The 22,707-nt window shown below is 45.2% G+C and overlaps 1 protein-coding gene across 2 annotated transcripts in view; it reads left to right on the forward strand.

Moving 5' to 3' along the window:
* Positions 1–2,330: 2,330 nt before the first annotated feature.
* Positions 2,331–22,707, forward strand: part of LOC105478184 (retinoic acid induced 2) — a 62,137-nt gene continuing 41,760 nt past the window's right edge. The window contains exon 1 of one of the 2 annotated variants that reach the window (XM_011735255.2): positions 2,331–2,531. The gene's annotated coding sequence lies outside the window, so the exon portion shown is untranslated. Of the gene's footprint in view, positions 2,532–2,721; positions 3,118–22,707 lie in introns of those variants that run through there. The other variant, XM_011735254.2, reaches the window with a different exon arrangement.

The raw sequence follows: 22,707 nt of genomic DNA on the forward strand, positions 1-22,707 counted from the left end.
CGAATCGCCCATCTGGCAAGTATGTGAAAACTCGATTATAAGGAGATGCTGTATTAGAGAAGCAGGATATGGATAAAAAGAATAAGATCTGGGATAGGAAATTTATTGGGTACTTATTTAAAATCACCAAATATTACAATTACAGATCTCAAAAATCATCCTGACCCATCCTGGAAGATTTTGAGGTTGTTCTTTCCTGCTGTTTTGGCATGTTCCTTCTTCCCTCCATTTTCTTAGGCACCCCTTTAACTGTATGAACAAAATTATTCCACATTAATGTCCTATTTCTGTCCCAAAGCACCGCCCCACAAGCACACACAAATCCAGACCTACCCTTTATGAACCTTTTTTTCTTCTCTTTGCAAGGGCAGCCAGGATGAAAAGGCAGAAGGGTGCCACTGTACATTTCTTTGGGAATGGGGGCCATGATGCCTATTTCTTCTGCATTAATCTGAATCAATATAATCTTTCCTGAAAACACAAGCACCTCAAAGGGCAGCAAATATGAATCACAACTGCCAGTGAGGATCAAACATTAACCCAGGGTTGCGATGAGGCCAACAAAAGAAATAGGCTAGTAATTGCCTTCCAGGATATCAGTCCCTACCTTATACACACATACCCCCTCAACACACACAAAACCTTTATGGATCTTTCATCCATGAACTTGCCCAATTATAATTGCCCAGCTGTGTCTTTAGTTGTATTCAGACTAGGTCTTGGCAACCGAGACCTCACATACCTTATCCAAGAACTTAGGACAGTTATGAGATCTATAGAGGAAGTCTTTGGTTACTGAAATGATTGAAGACACATTCATAGACAAATATTTCCACAGGTATCATTAATTAGTTGGGGCTGATTTTAAACTCCCCAAAACCTGACTGAAACAAGTAGAAACTGACACTTTCTGTTGATATTCATTATTATCAATACTTAAACTTGCACTGTGTGTCTTTCCACCCCTGTATGGTCTGGGTACTCCTTAATTTAACTCTTATTTTTCAAAAGAGGAAATTCAGTATCAAGGAATGGTACTACCAGGGCTGACTTCTCCCTTAAGCACAGTAGACACAGTGCCTGGGGCTCATGGTACTTTTAGGCACCCACATCAATCTTTTAATTTCTTTTAAAATCAGAAGAAAAAATGTTTTTTAGGTTGAAGAAACTGTTTTAATATATAATACTATTATATTCATCTTTACACCAATGCAATTGTAAAATGTAATTTGTAATATCTTTCTATGGAGGAAGGAGTCCATAAAGGCAAAAGTGCTCAACACAGTCATCATTCAGCCTCAGTTACTACCACCTTATGCTTGCAACACAACATGGTTAGAATAGAGCCTTTCAAACACAAGTTCAGGCTCCCATACTAATTAAAAACTGTGTTATAAAACTCAGATTTGATAAGAGGAAAGTCATGGTTAATACACATAGTATTGGAACTTCAGGGGGCTCGAGACTGCCAAGAACAGCTAGATTCATTTTGTTCTGTGCTCCGATTAAATAATTTCTGCTCTGCTATTCTCTCTCAAATATCTTCATCCTGTTTTGATTAATAGAAAAAATCTTTACATCTTTGGAGAATCATTAAACTAATTTGGTTGCTTCCTTGGCTGTCTCAAGAATTCTAAGGATTTATTGTTTTCAATTTTAAAATGATCAATAGTACAACTGACACCTACTACTTATTTACTGGTCAGCAATCATACAGTCACCGTCCCTGTAACTCCAGTTCTTAGCCCAGTATCTGGCAAACACTAGGCGCTTAATAAAGGTTAGATTTATACACGAATCACCTCTTGGATGGAAATTACATTATGTAGGTGGACTAATTTGATCTTTCCTAATCTCCCACCTTGTGAGAAGCATCTTTCACCGGTATCACAATTGGCATTTTCTTCACCGGTATCACAATTGGCATTTTCGGGTGATCGCTGGGCCCTTCCCACCTCCCCCGCTTCCATCAGCCAGCCACTTCCTCCCTCCTGGGCTCTGTTCTTCGCTCTTCTCCATCCTGGGGTCTGGAATGGTCCCCAGCCCCCCGGGAGGCAGTAGGGTCCCAGCTCCTCAGGCCCTCCCCCGGCGTTCCCCCCAAGGTCCCCCTCCCCGCCCCGGACACCCCTTCCTCCTGGCACCCCGCGCCGCCCACGGCCACGCCCTCCCCGTGGGCGAGATCACCTGTCCCTCCTCCGCCGCCGCCTCCTCGGGTACCCTTTAGCCCCCCTCCTGCTCCCCCTCCTCCGCCGCCTCCCCCAAGCCCTCCCCTTCCCCGCCTCCTCCCACCCCTTGGTGTATATAGTAAAGGCCGGGCGCCGCACGCAGACACACACTCGCCCGGACACAGGCGTACACACGCTCACGCACAACCAGCAGCGGCGGCGGCGACAGCGGCTCGGTGACAGCGGCGACGGCGGCTCCCACCGCGGCGCACCCCCTTCAGGCGGCCGGCGGCGAGGCCAGACCGGAGAGTTCCCGCATCCGCGACCACCCCGCGGCTTCCTGGAGGCGGCGGCCGCGATTGCGAGGTAGCGGGCGCGGCGCCCCCGTGCGGGCCGGGGTCACCCCCGCCCTCCCCGCGGAGCTGCCACTGGGACGCAGGGGGCGCGCCGGGCTGGGCGCGCCTGGCGGGGCCCGGCGCCCGGGGAGGGGCCTGCTCCCGGGGGCAGGACGGCGCCCGGAGGCCGGGGCCGGCGGGGAGGGCCAGGCTGGGGCGGGGACGCGGGCCGAAGCCGCCGCCCGTGTGGCGCGCCGGGGCCCCGCTCCTGTCCCCGGCGCCGCGCACTGGCCGGCGGGGCCGGGGACTGCCGGGGAGGCGGCGCCGACCGGCGGGGCGGGGGCCCCGAAGTGGGTTTCGGGCAGCCGCCCGCGCTGGCACCGGGCGCAGAGAGTGGTGCACGGCGGACTCTGCGCCCGGGCACCGCACCGGGCAGTCTCCGGATCTGCCGTTCTGCCCCGGCCCAGAAAACCCGGCGCCTTCCAGGCCCTTCGAAAGATGGATTCTGTTGACGTATCTGGCGGCCCTGGCGAGCCTGGTGGAAAGTTGGGTTTTGCCAGATTGCGCCGGGCTCCTCTTTGTGACGCGCGGCCAGCCCCGCATCCCCCCGGAGCCGGGTGAGTGTGCGTCGGCGCCCCAGGAGCCCCGGTGCCCCCCAGTGCCCAGTCCTGGGGTGGCCGCACCAACTCGGGCTTTCTGCCATGTTAGGCACTGAGTAATGTTCTCGCTGCATTTTTGCGTGCGTTTCAGTGGCGCCTTTTGCTGCGGAGGGAGTTATTGCTTCTCTCCGCTGTGGCTTTTTCGAGGTTGGGGTTGTGCTCTGTGTGTTTGCTTGTTTGCCATTTAAAGCCCAACTATTGTTCAGGATAAGCTCCGCCTGGGTGGGGAAATGGCATCCCACCACAGTTGCTGGCGAGGGGCAGAAATGTTGCCAAACAGCTGCTGCTTTGTGTTTCCCTATCAGAAGTCCCTGGAGTAGGTTTGGGGCACGACGGATGGATGGAGAGAGGGATGGGGCACGGAAGAAAAAGGTGGCTTTGGAGGAGCGGATTGTTACCCACACCATGGCACTCACTCAGTCTCCCTTTCTGCCTGCCAAACTTTTATGAATATTCCTTTTGTGGCAGAGGGAAGCTTAATGAATTTAGCCCAGTTTTCCAAGGAAAAAGCAACCCAGCTTTAACAATGGTTTGATAACTTAATCAATGAAAAAGGCAGGAGAGGAGGACAAGGAGGCGCCGACACCATATCGGGTATGTGGCTGCTGCTTGCAGAGTCAGGTAGAGGAAAGGTGGGCAGGGCACGGCGCAGCGTCTGGGTGACCGTGTTCCCGGAACTGTTGGTAGCTCTCACCTGTGCCCGCTGGTGCCACCCACCGTCGTGCCCTTACGTCCTGGGCTGTTCAGAACCCAGCGATGGGGTTTGAGGGGCGGCTTTCGGCAGTGCGTGGCCCGGCCCCCCTCATCTGGCGTTTTTAAGGATGTGTAAATATTTTGCTGAGGATAAGTGACATCAACAGAATGATATTCCGCAGAGCCCGGGTGTGCAGCGATGATAAATAGATATGGCCAAACAAAGTTTTGATAACCGCGTATTCTCATGGCTCTCTCTGTTTCATTTGGGTCTTTGTTTTTGTTGGTTTAGCATTATCTCGCATCCTCTGGTGTGATCCCTTTATTTAGCTGATTCTTGGAAGCTTCTCTTTAGAACAGAGAGAAAAGCAGCCAGTAGGGAGAAAACAATTCTTAGCCTCACATGCATCAGGCAAGCTTTTCTGTGCTTTTCCCAGGGAATCTTTCCCACCGTTTTCTAGATGTCTCCCTTATGTCTCTCTTGCTCCTTTGGAGTCATCAGAATTAGTTGTTGGTAGACCGAGACACTTGTGATAACTTTGAAAATGTGGTGTGGACATGCCTTTGTTACAGTAGAGGGGTGGCAAGGTGGGGGGGACAATATGGAAAGGGACAGTATGGAGGCTAGTTTTCTTCTCAAATGGGAACATGAGAAGCCAGGGGTGGGCTGGAAGGCAGAGAATCGTAAGCTTGGTGGCATCCCAGTTTCTCTGCCTCTTACAAGCCCAGAGAAGCCACCTGCCCCCACACCCCCACATACACACAGTCTCCTTCAAAGGGACACTCGCTTCTCATCCTGACAGATGCCCACTAGAGGCATCCCCAGGGCAGCCCAGGCACTGTGAACCAAGTCAGACTAGAACTTGGGGATAGTGACTACTTTGGCACCAGCCCAGGGGACCATTCAACTACCCAAGGGGGTTCCTTTATGATGAAAAAATGGTAAGACCTCCATTGGTGATGTTTTGCCCAGGAAAACCTATTCATCTGAGGAACAAATGAAAAGACAGTTTTCCAGGTGATGCTGGTCGCTGGGGTGAGAACTCGGTTTGGTGGGCAGTTGGGGAAGAACTGTAAGATACATTTCAGAATCTTGTATCCAGAATACAGAGACAGGACCCTGAGACAGGACCATCTGAATTACAAGAAAGAAAAATCAAAGACTGGAAGTGTGTGAGGAGCTGTTGCTGGGAGTGCTCTAGCTGTAATGACCCGGAAGCTGAGGATAGGACTGGCCTACCAAATCCATTGGCCCAGAATGGAGATATTCTGGATGTACAGAAAGCCCTGCACAGTGTGATCCAAATTTATGATAAGAAAATAGGAAACGTCTGTTCTCTGGCTTCTCCCCTAAGCTTAGAATTTTGGAGAGAATGGTAGTGGAGGGAAATAAATTTGGAAGGGAACTAACATGTATTGTTGGCCTCTGTCTGCCAGGCAGTTCACATGTGGTAAACCTTCTCAGCCACCCTGTGATGGAAAAATTATTTTACAGATAAGGAATCTGAGGCTCAGATGAATTTCCAGTTGTGTATCTGATTTCAGACTTTGGTGGTTATGATTTAAGAGGGCAACATGTCCCTCTTCCCCTGCTCCAGGTCTCTTATTTATTTCTCTTAACCTGTCTGAGCCTCAGTTTCCTTACCTACGAGATGGGAATAATCTTTCCCATCTCACATGGACGTTGTAAAGATTAAAGTGGGACTTGTCAACATGGGACCACGAAGGATTAAAACTGGAGTATTACACCAGGAACTTCAGGCCCGTAACCAAACATACAAATCTCTGGATCTCTTCCTACTGGATCTATCGGCCCCTCCACCTTGGCAAAATCTGGTACCCAATTGGTGGGGGTTGGGGGGAAGGTGGAAGCCTACCAGTGGGCAGCCCAGTCACCCACAGTGCATACTTATGTGCCAAGTAGATAGATCTGAAATGTCAGATGGACAGACTGTGCCTTTTCATCTTGGAGTCCCTACCACCCAACTGTTGCTTAATAAATGAGAGTTGAGTGACTAAATGATGGCACTGATGGAGTGAACGACAGTGGGGAGGGGGCTGTAAATCATTGTTAAGGGAGACTCAGCAAGGAGAGATCCAGAGATTTGTATGTTTGGTTGGGAACCTGAAGTTCCTGGTGTCATATTCCAGTTTTAGCCCTTGGTAGCTCCGTGCTGATAAGCCCCAGTTTAATCTTTACAAAATCCATGGGAGATCGGCAAGATTATTCCCATCTTGTAGGTGAGGAAACTGAGGCTCAGAAAGGTTAAGCAACTAATTCAAAGTCCATGATGGGACCAAAGGGTGGGTGAGGTATTTTTGACTACTAACTGTCTCAAATAAACAAACACTCTATAGGAAAATGAGGAGGGGACTTGCTATGCAAATGTATCATTAACAAGCCCCCATAGCCCCCTTCCAACCAGGTGGTAGTCTGTAACCTCCTAGAAATTCTGGTGCCACCCAGGGAACTGGGCTTTGAATCTATGTATGAGGTGCACATGAATGCTGCCTCCCTGATCAGAATATGAGGGAGACCTCAGAGAATGAGGGGGAAAGATGGCTAATTGCACTCTTCCCTCACGCAAATGCCTGCGTAGGATTCTGAATTAAGCTTGATTTGGGGATCAGGGTGACATCCTTGCCGTAGAGTTGGCAGCTCTTGTCTTTGGAGAATGCCTCTGATTACCACTTCTCCCTCCCACCTGATCGTCTGTCTGGGTGCCCATCATCTCATTCTTTCCAGACTCAAGGCCTTTCCTCCTGGCTCACAATGTTTGATGAGCCTCTTGAGTCTGCCACTTCCCTGTCCTCTGATGGCAGCTGGTGAGAAGCTGATTTTGGTGGCCAGGTTAGTACTTCTGGAGTTCACACATGACCCTCCTCTCTCCTACCAAGAACACACACACGAACACCCATGCACACACAGACACAGGCGCACATAATTTGATCATGTTTCTGTATCTGCTTCACCAAATTAGATTCAAACCCAGAATTGTTATTGGAAGAAGTACATGATTTTGGTGTTCTTCTCTCCCAGCCTCTGCCCTGAACAGACCAGAACAGCTAAGATGGAGGCGGCTTAGCCAGCAGATGTCTTGAGCCATGATCATACTTGCTGGCCTTCCCGCTGCTGTGGGGCAGCACCCCAAAACATGAGCATGGTCTGCCTTCGTCCATCTGGGCTGCTATAACAAAATAGGCTGGGTGACTTATAAATGATAGAAACATATTTCTCACCGTTCTGGAGGATGGGAAGTCAAAGATCAAGATTTCGGCAGATTCAGTGTCTGATGAGGGCTTTTTTTTTCCTGGTTCAGAGATGGTATCGGTATCCTCTTGCTGTGCCCTCACATGGTGGAAGGGGCAAGTGAGTTCTCTGGGGCTTCTTTTACAAGGGCACTCATCCCATTCATGAAGGCTCCACTTTCACGATCTAATCACCAAATAAATGCCTCACCTCTTAATACTATCACGTTGGGAATTAGGATTTCAACATAGGAATTTGGAGGGGACACACACATTCAGACTATGCATGGTCCCAGGGCCTTTCATAAAAAGCCCATTTTAATTTCTACTTAGACATAGGGCTGGGCTCCTTGAACATCCCAATCCTTGTAATTCCAATTTCTGCTGTAATTAGCTCCAACAACTCAGTAATTTTAGAGAACTTTGGGGCACACTCTGCTCACACCTGTCATTCCTCTTCCCACAACTTTTTTGTCTTTCGGCACAGCACTGTCTAATAAAACTTTCTATGATGATGGAAATGTTGCATGTCTGCACTGTCCCACACACTAGCCACTAGCCACATGCAGCCATGGAGTGCTTGAAAAGTGATTGGTCCAAATTAGGATGTGCACTAAATATAACAGATGCATGGGATTTCTATGACTTAATAAAAAAAATACAAAATAGCTCATTAATAATCTTTGCATTGATTACATGGTGAAATGATAATATTTTGAATATATTAGTTAAATATGATAGAGTATTAAAATTACTGGCTTTTTAAATTTTTTTAAATGTGCCTACAAAAAATTTTAAATTACGTAAACATTTCTATTAGACAGAGCTGCTCTGGAGCAAACTAACCAACCTCGTGACTTCAGCCTCCAGATGTTCTGGGGACACACACACTCTCCATCTCGATGGCAGGTGGGAGGCAGGGGGCTGAGTCAGTAGCCACAGCAGTCTGGCATCAAGCGATTTTGATTTTCAGTAGCTCAGGTGCCATGATGGGGGTTCCCCATGGAACCTACCCATGAGCATGTTGGCTCAGTCTCATGCTCTATGAGGAATGTGGGACCCAGAAACCCAATAGAATGAGCAAGGCAGAAGGAGCACAGGCAGGACTGGCTTGAATGAAATGACTCCTTTCCTTTCCTCGACCCCACCCACCTCAGGCCAGTGTCCTCGTCCATCAGAGAATTCCTTGACACCTGCTCTAGTAGGAGCTTGAAGTACTATCTGTTGCAGGGATTTGTGCTTGGAGAGTAATGTCACCAGTAGACACCCTCATGCTGAGAGTGAGTTATTTGGGGCCGGGGCCAGCCTTAAAGGAGAGAAAATAAAAAAGAGGATGCACACTGTCACTTCCTGACAGCTTGATGAGAACAAGAGCAAGGACATAAATAAAATTTCTGTGAGGGAGACAGAATAAATGCAAGGAAGGTCAATTTCACACAACCATAGCACCGCAGATGAAGAAAACTGGCTAAAGGAGAGTTCAGGAAGGCAGAAGAAGGATTTTGGCTGGCACTGTGGTATCATCACATCACATCATTCCTGGGTCCTTCCCTGGGCACTGGGCATGGCATGAATAGATGGAAAAGGATGGGATAATGAACTGGGGACTGCAGTGATTTACAGGTCAGGCGCCTGTGGCTCTGGCTCCTGAGGGGGCTGCCCTCACAGGGGACCCTTGGCTGACCTCCTTGGGCTCCTCAGAAGGAGTTGGTTTTGTTTCACATGGCAGAAGCAGACTGTTTACTGGCGCACAGGAAGAATCCAACATTCTGGCGAAAAATAATTCATTAACAGCCAGGGTATTACCAGTTCCCTGGAAAAGCTCCTCCAGCTGCACTGTAGCAACTGTTCTTTTTCAGCAGCAGAATCGGGCCATGCTGGCAGCCAAGACTGGGTGTGTTTGGGCGTTTTTATTATTGTTGTTATTTTTGCCTTTGTGTATATGGCCACTTTTCCCTTATAATTCAGAAAAAGAAACGGAGGCCTGGAAGGGTTGAAATGGTGTAGCTGTCAGCCATTCTTTCCTTCGTGCTTTAAGCCTGGAAGCTCCAGGCTGACTGTAGGAACATAGGTTTTTCCAGATCAAAGCCCATCCCCAACGTGGGGGCAATGCAGAACCACATAGAATGTTCTAGGATGAAAGGAATTTTAGGGAACTGAAACACCTGTTCTTAAGATTCTCTGAAAGCAATTGGCTGAGGAATCCCTCCCCACCCCCATACACACAACCAGGCAGAAAGTCCTATCTTGGCTGTGTGGAATTCTTTTGCTTACTATTAATTGGCACAATGGGGCCAAAGTATGTGATTCATCATCCTAGTTTTGAGGGCATTTGGAAAACCAGGCAAGCATAACCAAGAGAATGGGCTGCATGTTTTGCTCACTAAAGAATGATTGAATCTATAGTAAATACAAGGAAAGATTCAGGGAGCTTTTTGTGCTCTAGAAAAATATGTTTTTTTAAAAAAACGTTTTTGTCTGCCTATTTGTTTTTTAATGCCTCATGCTCAGAAATGTGTGCCCAGCTAGCAAAAAATGGGAAAGAATAGCATTTCCTTGTTTTAGTTTTTTTAAAACTCTAATTGCAGGTTAAGTAAGATACAGTGTATTGATTTTGATTTTGTATGGAACGTAACTAGATAATCATTTTATTTTATGAGATATTAATTTCCACCCATTTAGACTGATGAAATAGGCATTTAAAATATCCCATACCTACCCCCACCATCATCACAGTATTTCATTAATGTTCCTAGATTCAGATGGAGAACGTATTTCATTTATATGGAAAAGGAGTAAATATGTTAGTCAACATATATGTAAACCTTCCTTAGATTTCAAAAAAATGGGATCCTTTCCCTTTTTTAAAAAAATATGAATGTTAAAGGCCAAGCATATTTGGCTTTATCTGGAGCATGGTTTCCTCACCTTGGCCCTGTTGACATTTTAGACCAGAGAATTGCTTGTTGCAGGGGACTGTCCCATGCACCTTAAGATGTTTAGCAGCATCCCTGGCCTCCACCCACTAGCCACCATTAGCACCACATCCCCCTACCCCAGACCTTGCCAAATGTCCCCTCTGGGACAAAATTAGCCCTGTTGAGGACCACTCGTCTAGACCAAAATTTAATAAGTACTTTGTGTTTTTCTGGAAAATTCCATTTGAAATAATAAAAGACACAATTTCCCCCCTCTGACTTTTATATATACAATTCATGGGCATGATTAATTAACAGTTGGAAGTGGATCATGTGTGTGATTTAATTCTAAGGTTGGTGGAAGGGTCTATAAGACTGTATAAGCATGGAGACTTTTTCAAGGCAGGCAATTTTATAAGTCATAGGTAATTGGGGGGCACGTTGTAAGAACTAGTGGCTTCTCTGGTTTTTCATAAAGAGAACAGGTTTATTCCTCCCTAATTTCTTTTTCATATGCACCTGATTCCAGGCATGACTTCAAAGCCAGCAGACATCTTCCCCCGCCCCCAGCCCCTCCCCACTGTCATTTCTCTGGTAGCATCTTAAGCCTGAGCCAATTAATTTAGCCCTTTAGTGTACTTGTGAGAGCTCTGCTGGTAATATTGTAATGGACTCATTTCAGACTGTAGCAGCCCTTTACCCACCACTAAATTCCATGTTTTCCAGTACTATTGAGAAAGAAAGTCAACAGTACTTTCTTGGTAGGTGGATCATTTTTCGTAATGATTGGAAGTTGAAATTCAGGTGGCCCCCATCACCCCTGGCAATTTTGTTTCCTTTTACACACATTTGTTTCCTTGAAGCAACCCTCCTTCAGGCAGCTAGCACCTGGTAATGCCTACAGGCAGCAACAGCAGATGAAATGTTGCCACCAGGACAAGCCCTCAGCCAATAATATTCTTTCTGGTAGTCCCTTGAAAGGCTAGAAAGGAGGGTCATGCCTTACACAGGGAAGTTGTCATGGGGGCAAACCATGCCCTGCCCATACGTGGAAATGGAATGGGTGTTTGGGTTGGGGGGTAGGGAGAGGGCAGAGAAGTGAATCACTCATTATACAGGGAAAGTGTTCCCCAGTCAGCCCTCCCCTGCCAGCCTCTGGGAGTGATATGACAGCAGGGGATGCTGGTGAAGGATAGGGGCAGTTGCTCAGTGCAGAAGTCAACATAGGCCACTTCATTTTGCAGCCATCCAAGGTAGGCTGACCTTTTCCAAAGAATGTCATACGTACGATTCCCTTGTATGCTAGCCAGTGAGGAAAGATGGAAAGGTGAGCATTGAGGGATTTGGCAAGCCAGCACCATTTCTTCATTGGTGAGTTCCAGCATCTCTTAAAGAGTAGTTAAAGTCTTCCTTGTCACCATGAAGAGAAAGGCAGCGAGCTGGCAGGGATCCACAGTGTGCTGGGCTCAGGCGGATAAATAATTGATTTGCAGCACGTGACACTTGGTCATTCTAAGTTGCCAGTCCCTCACAGGCCAGGATTCGGGTGATGGTCGCAACACTGGGAGAGGAAACAGGGTCATAAATCTGGGCGTTGGAGGCCAGTTTCGCGGTGCAGAGGCCACTGGGGCCACCACTGTGTGCTGCAGAAGCAAACAGACAGGCCCAAGTGTATGTTGTTCCTCAAAATAATGGCAATGGAAATGGCTGTGAAAAACATTTAGGACCTTGTCATAAAAATGCAAACAGTCTTCCTTCTATAGGGAAAAGCTAAATAAACCCTATTGCAGCTGTATTAAGTAGAAACAGATTTGAAAATTGGGTGTTTTTGTTTTGTTTTGTTTTGTTTTGTTTCTGAGACACTTATTTATAGCAGGTTGGGCAGAGGCTGCCACTATCTTTCGAGACTCCGGAAGAGTGTTTTCCAGATGGTCCTTGCTGTTTTTCTCTTTATTAAGCTTAGCCGAACACTGCTGCGCTTGGAAAGGGTCATAGAAACCAGTGTTACTTTTTTTCAGATTACAATGGCCATTGATTGGCTAGCAATCAATGGATGGGAATCGACTGAGCCTGTGCTGATGAATTTCCTTTTGCATTTTATAAACAAGAAAAATGTCAAGGAAAGCACAAAATAGGGATACTCTTTCGACTATACACATCAAAGCTTTGAAAACCATACAGAGTTACATTTCCTATTACTTTCCATTTAAATTTTGTTCTAAAATAATGCTCCCCTCTTTGCTAAAGCTCTACAGTGTTACCATTTCCTTTCCAACATCTAAACAATGTCCAGATCCATTTTAGATTGAGCAATTAGCTCTGGATGCAATTTTCTTTTATGAAAAAAAGAATCACTAACCCTCTAGACTAAATATGAAATTATTGAATGTGAAAATATCAATATGGGGCCATGTGTTCTAAGATCCTTTTTCACCTATCACTGGCATTTTAAGAAGGTTAGAAAAGGCCAATTCTGCCCTGGCCTTCCATGTTGGACACAGCCACACCAGAAACCCCAAACTTTGTTTGTGTTCATAGAGGCTGGGCAGCTGGATTTGAGGTCATCAGGGCTGAAGCTTACAGCCAAAACTGCAAGGGGAAACATCTTAGAATGTCACATAAGCCAGTGGTCCCCACAGACAAGGTTTGCAGACCACTGCCTGTATTAGACAGGATTTCTGCACCTACACAGTGAAGTGGAAGAAAAGTGAAAATGCCATGAATTTATTTTGTTTAAAGCTAAACCTTTTCCACTTTACAAAACTGCCCTATATTCCCAAATGATCTTTCCTATTGTCCTTGATGTGAAACTTTCTTTTACGACTTATCAAGAGATAGTGGATGACATTTGTATTTTGACATCTTTATTTGACAAAGTCAGAAGTTGTCCAACTTATATTGGGTCCTTCATTTTAAAAATGTTACTCATCCATAACATTCAGAAGTCTGAGATTCACCCAGGAGGCCCAAGTAGACCTGGAAGGGGAGGCTTTGTTATGATTCCTAAGCCAGAAACAACAACCTGTGGAAGGATCCTGGGGCTGCTTCCCTGCGTCCCTTTACTCAGCTCTTGTGACTCCTCACTCATAGAGAGCTGGCTTTGTCCTAAGCCCACGTGAAGAATAGAATTGCTTCTTTGGAGGAGTTTGAGGGGGTAAAACTGGCCTCTTGAACATGAATACACAAGCGTGCAGCCTCAATGCTGAGACCCTGGGACCTTTATCCCTGACTCCCAATGTCAATGCCATTGCCGGTTCTTGTGGGCTTGACCCCCTTCACCCTCTCCTCAGCCATGCCCACTGCTGTCATGAGCACAGGCCTCAAAAGGCTCCCCGGTGTGGCCCTGTTCTCCTCACTGCTCTGCATGATTTGTTGCATTGCTCCCCCCAGCTGGTGTTCTACAGGCCTGCATCAGCTTCCTCCTGCTAAAGCACCTCTCTAGTCCTGTCACCCTAGCTCAAGAACATTCTGTGACCCCCTATTTCCTAATAAGGTTGAATAAAACTCCACATATGAAGCCTTCTCTACTTTCCCAGCCCATTTCTCCCCTCCTAGAGCTTAGACTGGTGTTCAGTAAGGCATCATGGGAGGGTGTCTGCAGGTTGTACAGCTTCTCTGTGCTGGGTTTTGTTTTCTTATATGGGGGGAGATTTCCAAAAAGGTTATGGGGTATCTTGAGCATCTTTCTAGATGAACAAAATGGAAGACTTGAGTTTAATGTGAGAGAGAAAAAGAGAGAAGAAAAGAAAAAAAGAAAAGAAAAGAAAGCCTTTCACAAAATGAGGCTTTCTGGTTTCAAGAATTGCAGCCTTACTACAAGTCTCTTACCACTCTGGGTTAGGATACCACCTTTCTGGCCTGCCAGCAAGTGAGTATTGCTTCAGAATTACACTACTAGCTTATCCTGTTGAGAACTGAGCCACTTAACCGAGCTTTGAAATGTACAACTCAAACATAGTGGAACGGGTCCATCCTAGCCAATGCAGAATGTCCATTCTGTTAGGAAACATCCTTCAATGACTGCTCATGAAATCATGAAAGCAATGATATTACCTATCATTTATCAAGCTCCTGCTATAGGCTTGACAGTGGTACCAGGTGATTTACATATATTGTTTTATTTCCAGCTCCATAACAACCATATGAGGTAGGTATACATATTATGAACTCTATTTCACAGAGAAGGAATCAGAGGCTTGGATAAGTTTAGTAACTTACACAAGGTCACACCACTTACAGGAGGTGGAACTGGGATTCTTTACAGCCTGGTTCAGTAGAACTTTCTGCAGTGATGGAAATGTGCACAGTCCAATATGGTAGCCAATAGCTACAAGTAACTGTAGGAGAACTAGAAATGTGGCTGGTGTGGCCGAGGAAGTGGATTTTACTGAATGTACACTTTGGTAGCAGCTCTAGAATATGTATGTTTCCCCGCACCATTCCGTCTCTCTGCTCTCTGCAGACTTTATATCTCTCTTCCTCCCTCTAGACAAAACACACCTCTGCTTTTTCTCAGAGGCCTGTAGCCAGTTCTCAAGGGCAAGTGTGCATTAGAATTGCCTCTGTACCTCAGGGAGCAGTGGTCGCTGGCTCAAGTCAGGAGGGAGAAGCTTCCCACTGCTGTCCTGAAGAGCTTACCCTCTCCTCGTCATCCCAGCTTTATTTGGGCAACTGTTAGATTTGGTCACTTCCTTGGCAGTTGTTCTTGAATGCATTCATTTTAATTTGGGATCCTTCGGGAGGAAGAGGGTGGAGAGCCAGTTGCGGGTGAAGGAAGAAGCATGGGCTCTAGGAACTGCCTGACCACCCTAGCAATCTAGGGCAAGCCCAGACAGAGGGGCCCATTTGCTGTCCAATTTGCTGTTCTCTGTAATTAAATAGGGCAGAAAAGTTGACTAGGAAAGAGTGAGACAGACAGATAATGAAGCCAGGTTTTCTCCCACTCCTCTGTGTCCCCACACTTATTTCTTCACCCTAATTGAAGTCTTTGTCCATTTTGGAGGGCAAAAGCCAGCCTCCCTGGGGCAGGGGTGGAGGCAAGGGGGTGTGAGTGGCTAGGAGGCCAGGGAAGGTCTGCAAAGGTCCCTTGAAGGAGACTGATGTCAGCCACCTTAACACTTGATCTCCATTTCAGCAGTGCTGAGAATGTTTTTGTTTGTTTGGTTGGTTGGGTGGGTGGTTGGGTTTTTTTTTAATACAGGTAGAAAGAAGTAGTTGAGGTTACTCACCAAAGCAGCTGTTGAGCTATTTTTCTTATGAATATTTGTAAAATGAAAGAGTGATATGGAATCTTTTTTTCTGAATGTGCACAAATCTTCTGTTTTCCCCCACAGAGACTAAGCTTTTTTCTTTTCTCTCTGTCTCTCCCCTCTCCTTCCCCTACCGTTTTTTGTTTGTTTGTTTTTTTGGTTTTTTTTTTTTTTCATTTTTTGTTTTATTTGAGAGCAGAAATCATGTGTCTTTTTTGTGGCTTGGTCTCAAACCAACATTCATTCTCTTGAGCCAGGCAGCACTTCCTAAAGCTCATTTTAATCATAGTCTATGGCAGTCCAGCCCTCCTTGGCTCCTGGCAGCACTTAGATGCTGATAAGAGATTGAACCAAAAAGTGCTAACACACAGGTTTCCCTCAGTTTGTCTGTTTCCAAAAGTAAGTCTCCAAAGGCATGAAGTCAGGTCCTCTTTTGCATTATTATAGAGGCTCTGTCCCCATTAATTGGTGGTGAAATGTAAATTTCTTGGGCTTTTAATACTTCCATTTTCCTACCACTTAGCTCTCTGCCATCTACCCATGAGCGGCTCAGTAAATACCAGCACATGGTGGGTCCCAGAGTTCTAGCCCTCTCTGGTCTTTGTCACCATCATCACCAGGGGCTGAGGCCTGCTTTCCTCTAGTCAGCCAAACCCACTGTTAACTCCATTGTGGATATTTGGACAGGAAGCTCTTCATCCCCTATCCATATGGATACTTATTTGCTGCCTTCAAATTCGTTGCTTTCTGCAGAGGGCTATGCCAAGTGCTCCACCCTTCCCCTTCGTTCCTTTTGACCACTTCTGTGGCTGGGGGCAAAGGACTCCCATGTTCTCCAAACCTAAGATGGAGTTGAAGCACTGGGCCAGGGCCTTAATATATGTGCTTTTACTTCGACCACAGAGTCACTTTCAGAAACAGTGATTTTCATTTGCAGGATGAATAAACTGAGGCAGCAAAAGGGCTAGTTCTGAGTGATGAGCAGAAAAGGTGAGCAGGGCCCACATAATAATGGGTCTTGTGTGCCTTGACAAAGACCTTGGACTTCATCCTGAGCAGTTTTCAGGAGGCTTGTGACATGACCTAATTTATGTGTTTGGTCTTTTTCCCAGTGGAGATGAACTAGATGGTGGGGGATGGGGAAGGTGGGGGGAATGAAGACCATAAAGGCTCTGTTGCAGTAACCCAGAAAGAGGCGAGGAAGAACTAAAGTAGAGGAGTGCAGCGGATGGGGAGGCCAGTGGCTGGGTTCAGAAAGAATCTAGGAGGCTGCCTATCTGAGGCTTGGTGATGGCTTTGCATTAGTCTGTTCTCATGCTGCTAATAAAGATATACTTGAGACTCAGTAATTTATAAAGGAAAGAGATTTAATGGACTCACAGTTCCACATGGTTGGGGAGGCCTCACAATCATGGTGGAAGACTAAGGAAGGGCAAAGGGACATCTTACATGGTGGCAGGCAAGAGAGAGCTTGTGCAAGGGAACTCCCATCCATAAAACCATCAAATCTTGTGAGACTTATTCACTACCATGAGAACAGTATGGGGGAAACCACCCCCCATACTGTTACCTGGCCCTGCCCTTACACATGCGGATTATTACAATTCAAGGTGAGATTTGGATAGGGACATAGCCAAATCGTATTAGGCTGATAGACAGACTAAATGATGACAGCACCCTGGTTTCTGTCTTTTGGGCCCCTTGGTGGGTCAGGAAACTCAGAAGAAGGGAGAGAGTGGGTACCTGGGCCTACACTCCCCCTGCAGCCAGGCCTAGGTGAGTAGTCAGAAAATCTCGGTGTGGCCTAGGCAATCCTATTCTGAGTCCTCAATTCTGAAGGAAATGCAATGAAAACAAATTAATGGGTCAGAAGAGCCTTTTGAAGCCATTCTGGGGACAAAAACAAAAGCTGACAGACATAGTCAACAGCCAGGAGCACCTTCAGTCCGCAGCTTTAAATGCACTTCACAAATATATACACTTTAAATAGGTCAGACTCTGTAAGCAGGAGGGGACTTTGGGTGAGGCTGCTGGTTCAGGCTTTGACTGGGCCCAGCTAGGGGAGAGGGGTTTCGCTGGTGGCCTGCTGCTAGCATGACCAACCATCCTGTCCTCGTTTGCCTGGAATTGAGAGGGTGCTTAAGACCACAGGACTTTCAGTTTTAAAACTCAGACAGTCCTGGGCAAACCAGGGTGAGTGAGTCACCCTACCTGCCAGGGGAAGTGTTGCAACATGGATGGTTGAGCTGATTGGAACCAAAGCAGTGGAGATTCACTTCCACCTGAACTGGCATCAGTATGGAGATGCCACCACAGAGAAGAAAAGGAGCCTGGGAATAGAAAAGGCAATAACATATCCCAAACCCTTTCCAATAGCTTCTCTGGTTCCAACTGAAGCACTTCTCTTAAAATAGGATCCTGAGATCCTTACCCTGCCTTCCTGGAAACTAGACCACCCTATGCCCTTCTTGTTATCCCACCCATCTGAGGCCTGTCTAGATATTTCAGTTGAATTTCAGATGAGTGAACAAATCCTTCAGTCCTGCTGGAATCTGGGACTTGAAAGTCCTTAACTGAACATGGAAATATGTTAAACTGCATCTTGAGTGAGAAAAACCATTTCTTTACATAATGCATTCCTACGTCCTTAAAATCATGATTAGAAAATACTTTTTATTTTTCTAGGAGCAGCAAGATGCAGACTCTTGTGTAGCAGTAGACCATTCAAATTTTAATTTTGCAAAGCAACTGTAGTCCTCCATTATTCATCACTCTACTGAAACCAAATTTTAAAATTTTTAAGTTTTCAAAAGCTTCCTTTCTCCATCCCATCCCAAAGATTTCTCTTGCAAAGCAAACCTCAGTAAATAAACAGGCAACATGTTGTGAATGGTACAAAACACAGAGCTTGGAGTAGGAAGCTAATGAAAGGGATTTTTCCTGTTGGGTCCTGGTGCAAGCCTTCAGGTACATTCAGAAATACAAAGAGAAATGCAGAGTGAGGTGACACACTCATCTTAGGACACCAGTGACAGAGAAAAGCACTCAGAGTTTATTCTCGTGGTGGCACCTGAACCCTCAACAACTAGAATATGGGGGGTGGTCTAGGAGGAATTCAGTTCGGGGAAATAAAAGCGAAAGGGAAAACTAGAGGAAGATGTGAAAAAGGCAAGAATAAGATTCATAAGCCATGGCCATGTGGTTCAGATAGTGGAGAACCACCCCAAATGGGACTTGGGTCTTTGGAAAGTGCCCTCAATGATACCCTGTCCTCCTAAAATGAGTCTGAGAGAGAAAATGAGTCTTGTTGTTTATTTGTGGCACTCTGTACCACTGTATGAGGAGTAGATATTAGACCTTAAATAATAGTATCAGCATTTTTAAAAGGTTGTCTATTTCACACACACTTCAAATAGGCCAATTTTTAAGCAGTAGGGTGACATGGTTTATTCCTTCCTTGGTAATGTTTGGTTTTTAAAGCCAGCTATATGGATGGGAGAAGTGTTAAAAATTATCTAACACAAATTTTTATTTGTGGATTTTTGTCTAAAATTCTTACATACATACACAAAATTGCATATATTATTAAGCGTACATCTTGAAGAATTTTCACAAACAGCACACCCATGTCACCAGTGCCCTGATGGAGACACAGACTGCACCAGCCCCTGGAAGCTTCTTCATGCCCTCTTCATTATCCTCACCAACAACAGCCACTATCTTTTAACAGCATAGATTTGTTGTATCGCGTACAGGGATTTTTAAATAATAGCTTTGTGTGTGAGTACCAAAAAATAAACCAGTCCTGCGATTTGTTTTGCTGGAGAGGGTGGGAGCAGAAGTTTTGTAATGGTTTTCTTTCTCTGGCTGTTCTGAGTTAGGCTTGTTAAACAGGAAGTTTCCAAGCTGGGTTCTTGCTGGTATAGGGTTTGGGCAGGCTGGTCTCTTCTGCCCAAGACAATGCCCAGGCTGCAAGCCAGTAACCTGTTCTTGGCACCATCTGGCCAAAGGCAGCCACCAAGCTTGCTTTATCTGCCTTATTAAAGCCTCTGTCAGAGCTTGCAAAGACACATGTCTGGGAGCACCGAGTATAGGACAATAAAATGGCTGGGAGTCCTCTGAATCAACTGGCCTTCTGGAAGGTAAAGCCAGGCACAGCGACTAAAACAGCATATCCAACGAGGGCGTTTTTCTCCAGCTTCCAAATTAGAGTATGATTGATGAATTTCTCTTCTTCGTAGGTTTCATTGTATTTTTCTATGTGCATTCTGCCCCCTTTTCTTTTTGCTGCAGGAGGCAAAAAGTAGGAAGGTGGGAATCAAGCTGTGGAACATACATCGTAATGTGTCTGGAGCGGCATCAGCAAAGGACTTATTTGTTCTCCTGGGCTGTGGAGTGCCGAGTGATTGAATGCTCGCCAAGCTGTCAGTTTTATGAAACAAATTCCCTAACCCTCTTGGCCCAGAGCTTTGCTCCGCCTGAAATGGAAAAGAAATAACTTTTAATAGAAAACTCATTGCGAAAATCTAAGATAAGATTTCCGAGCAACTTCTCTCCTAAGAATAAAATGAAATATTGAAGAAAGCATTTGATGGGGTACTCTTAGGGAACCTTATTTCTCAGTTCTTAGTTAACAAACTATGTTAATAAAAATATTTAGACTTTCGTGATGCATAATGCATTTTTATTCCTAGTGAGCTGGCCTGTTTGTATACACAGATGTTTCCTGTGGCCCTTCTATCATTGCTTCTATTTTTTCTGAAACAATATTTCTAGCAGGAAATAGAATCTTATGTTAAGAACCTAAGTCCCTCACAGACCCTGTTAGTTTGAGTGAAGATATTTTCATTTCTAGATTTAATACTTGAGGGAGTAGGGTCATAATCTTTTTTTTAATTCAAGAACATGGAAAATACTTTTAATAAAAAGATAATGCAATGAATCCACTGTATCAAGACATTAGACAGTTCTTCCTGGGCTTCAAGATTAGACCTGACCAATTCATCCAGGCACATTCATTGCTGAAGGGCTGGATGGCTTTTCTGTCTCTGTTCTCACTGTCAAAGCTGCTGTGAGTAATGTCTGCCCTTTCATGAAAACCTTAGGTGTGTTCAACTGGGTTTCACAGATTTTCCAGAGCATTGTTCTCACAGAGCTGCAGTTTCCTTTCCAGCACCAGGAGCACTGTCACAACATAGCTCACGAGCTCAGTTTCTCTGCCACTCGTCGGAATGCATGGAAATGCATTACAAATAAAACCCACAGGCAAGTGTGCTAAGGAAGGAAATGAGGTTTTACACATCAGCACTTTAAAAAAAAAAAAAAGATGAACCTGTCTTAATTGAAAAATGGCATAACACCCTAATGAAAAATCAAGTTTCAGGATTCAGTCCCTAATATCTGAGTGATGAGTGCATATTTCCTCCTGTGGCTACTCCTGTGAGTGACTTCTGAAATAATCAGGCAGTGTGTTGAAATAAGATATCATTGGGTGTTACTATAGGAGTGAGGCATAGCTGTCTGGCTGATATGCCGGTCACCGCCTATGTGCCAGGAGAGAAAGGAATGAAACATAGGAATCCTCCTCTTCTGTTTTTTTGCAGTTTTATTTTCTTCACCTTGGTAGTAAATCTTGGTTTTCTATGATCATAAAAGTAGACATACTTACTTTTAAAAATTTACAAGTATGAGAAGACAGCAAGAAGAGAATAAATATAATTTGCATTCTTACCACCCAGAGATTGCCACTATCATCGTTTTGGTTCATGTCCTCACAGTCTTTTTTATTTTTTCCCTATACATATATTCTTTATCTTCTCCAGGAGTTTGGAGCTTTACAGTTCAAAGTCTGCTTGTGCTTAAATTGATTTTCTCAAAACTTTGCCAATCATTTATGTTTCCCTAATCATTAACATAAAAAATGAAAAGGTACCTATTTTATTACTTCTCGTAGGTGACAAAATTTTTTTAGCATATTTATTTCTCCTTTTCTACTGACTGCTGTATCCCCCAAGCACGTGGAACCTAGCAGTTCCTTAATATAAATGTTGAATCAATGAATGAATGATGACAGTTCATCCTCATGTTACTCCCAGGGGGTGAGCATCAGCTCCTGAGGCTAACGCCTTCCACCATCCTTTACTGCCTCTCCCTCGCAGTGAGATTAAGCCTCCCTCTGTCCACTGGGTCTGCTCTCCCTGGTTTTCCATGGAGTATGGGCAATAAGGGGATGCAATGGAAAGAGGTCGCTCTTTAGAGTCAAATGGGCCAAATTCTCAGGTCTACCAACTACTACATAATGGGACGAGTGTCTTCATCTCTCTGGCCTCAGAGATGCCAACTGTACAGTGGGTGGCAGTGATATCTGCCTGTCAGGATGAGTGACAAGTATGCAAGATGCCTGGTACACAAGAGAGATCCAATGTCTGCAGCTGCTTGTACTTTGCCCACTTTCTTTCTAATGACAGCATAAATAAAGAGCCCTTGGGGCCCTAGAGCACTTCCTTTCTCTTCACATTTCCAGTCGTTTCATCTAATGAGCCACAGGAAGATTCTGATGAGTTACCTGAGGCTTCTGTGCCAAGTAAATCAGGGAAATAACCAAGAATTGAGTGGCCTTTTTAATAATCTGCTTCTTGTGCTTCTTCCACTGCCATCGCACGTGCTTTCACTGCAGCAGGTGTCCTGCTGCATTGTAATTGTGTGTTCACACAGCTGACTCCCCCACGACACAGTGAACATGCCTTCCATCTTGGTATCCTCAGCCCGGGACGCACAGTGCTTGTAATTGAGGAGTCACTCAATATATATTGATTGAATGGATGAATGAATAAATGAACAAATGAATAGTATCGTATTGTACACATCTTGTCCCTATCTCGACCACACACATGGACTTTCTGCAAACCATACTGTAGAATTAAATTGTAAGCCTTCTGAATCTGTAATGTAAGCCTCTGACAGACAGACGTACAAGTACTGGTTCTGCAAAGTGCGAGCTTAAGGGAAAAAATGATATTTCCTTTTAGTTGCCATGATTAATCCATGGATTCACTGGTTCACATGTGAGGTTCTTTAGTGGAGTAGGAGTGGCAATGTATTCATGGTACAGCTTCTTGTCTGCAGCTTTTAGTTTGAGTTAGATGTGTGTTGGCATCTCTTTCACACAGAATCTGAGGAGCTGGCATTTATTTTTGACAGCATCTCAAATCTTGTGAAAGTCAGAGCTTGGGGCTGGCATTGTTTTTAGTAGTATCTCAGACGGTGGCAGGACAACCTTGATGATAAAAAAGAGAGGCTTAAACAGATGTCTTCTTAGAGTTTTTCCAAAAAACTAGAAGTTCAGCAAAAAAAAAAAAAAAAAAAAAAAAAAAAAAAAAAAAAAAAAAGGGGGCTTCTGAACTTCCTAGAGCAAAGGCTTCTTTGAGCATCAACTATTT

This window comes from Macaca nemestrina, chromosome X, assembly GCF_043159975.1.
Source record: "Macaca nemestrina isolate mMacNem1 chromosome X, mMacNem.hap1, whole genome shotgun sequence".
Classification (NCBI taxonomy): Eukaryota; Metazoa; Chordata; class Mammalia; order Primates; family Cercopithecidae; genus Macaca; species Macaca nemestrina.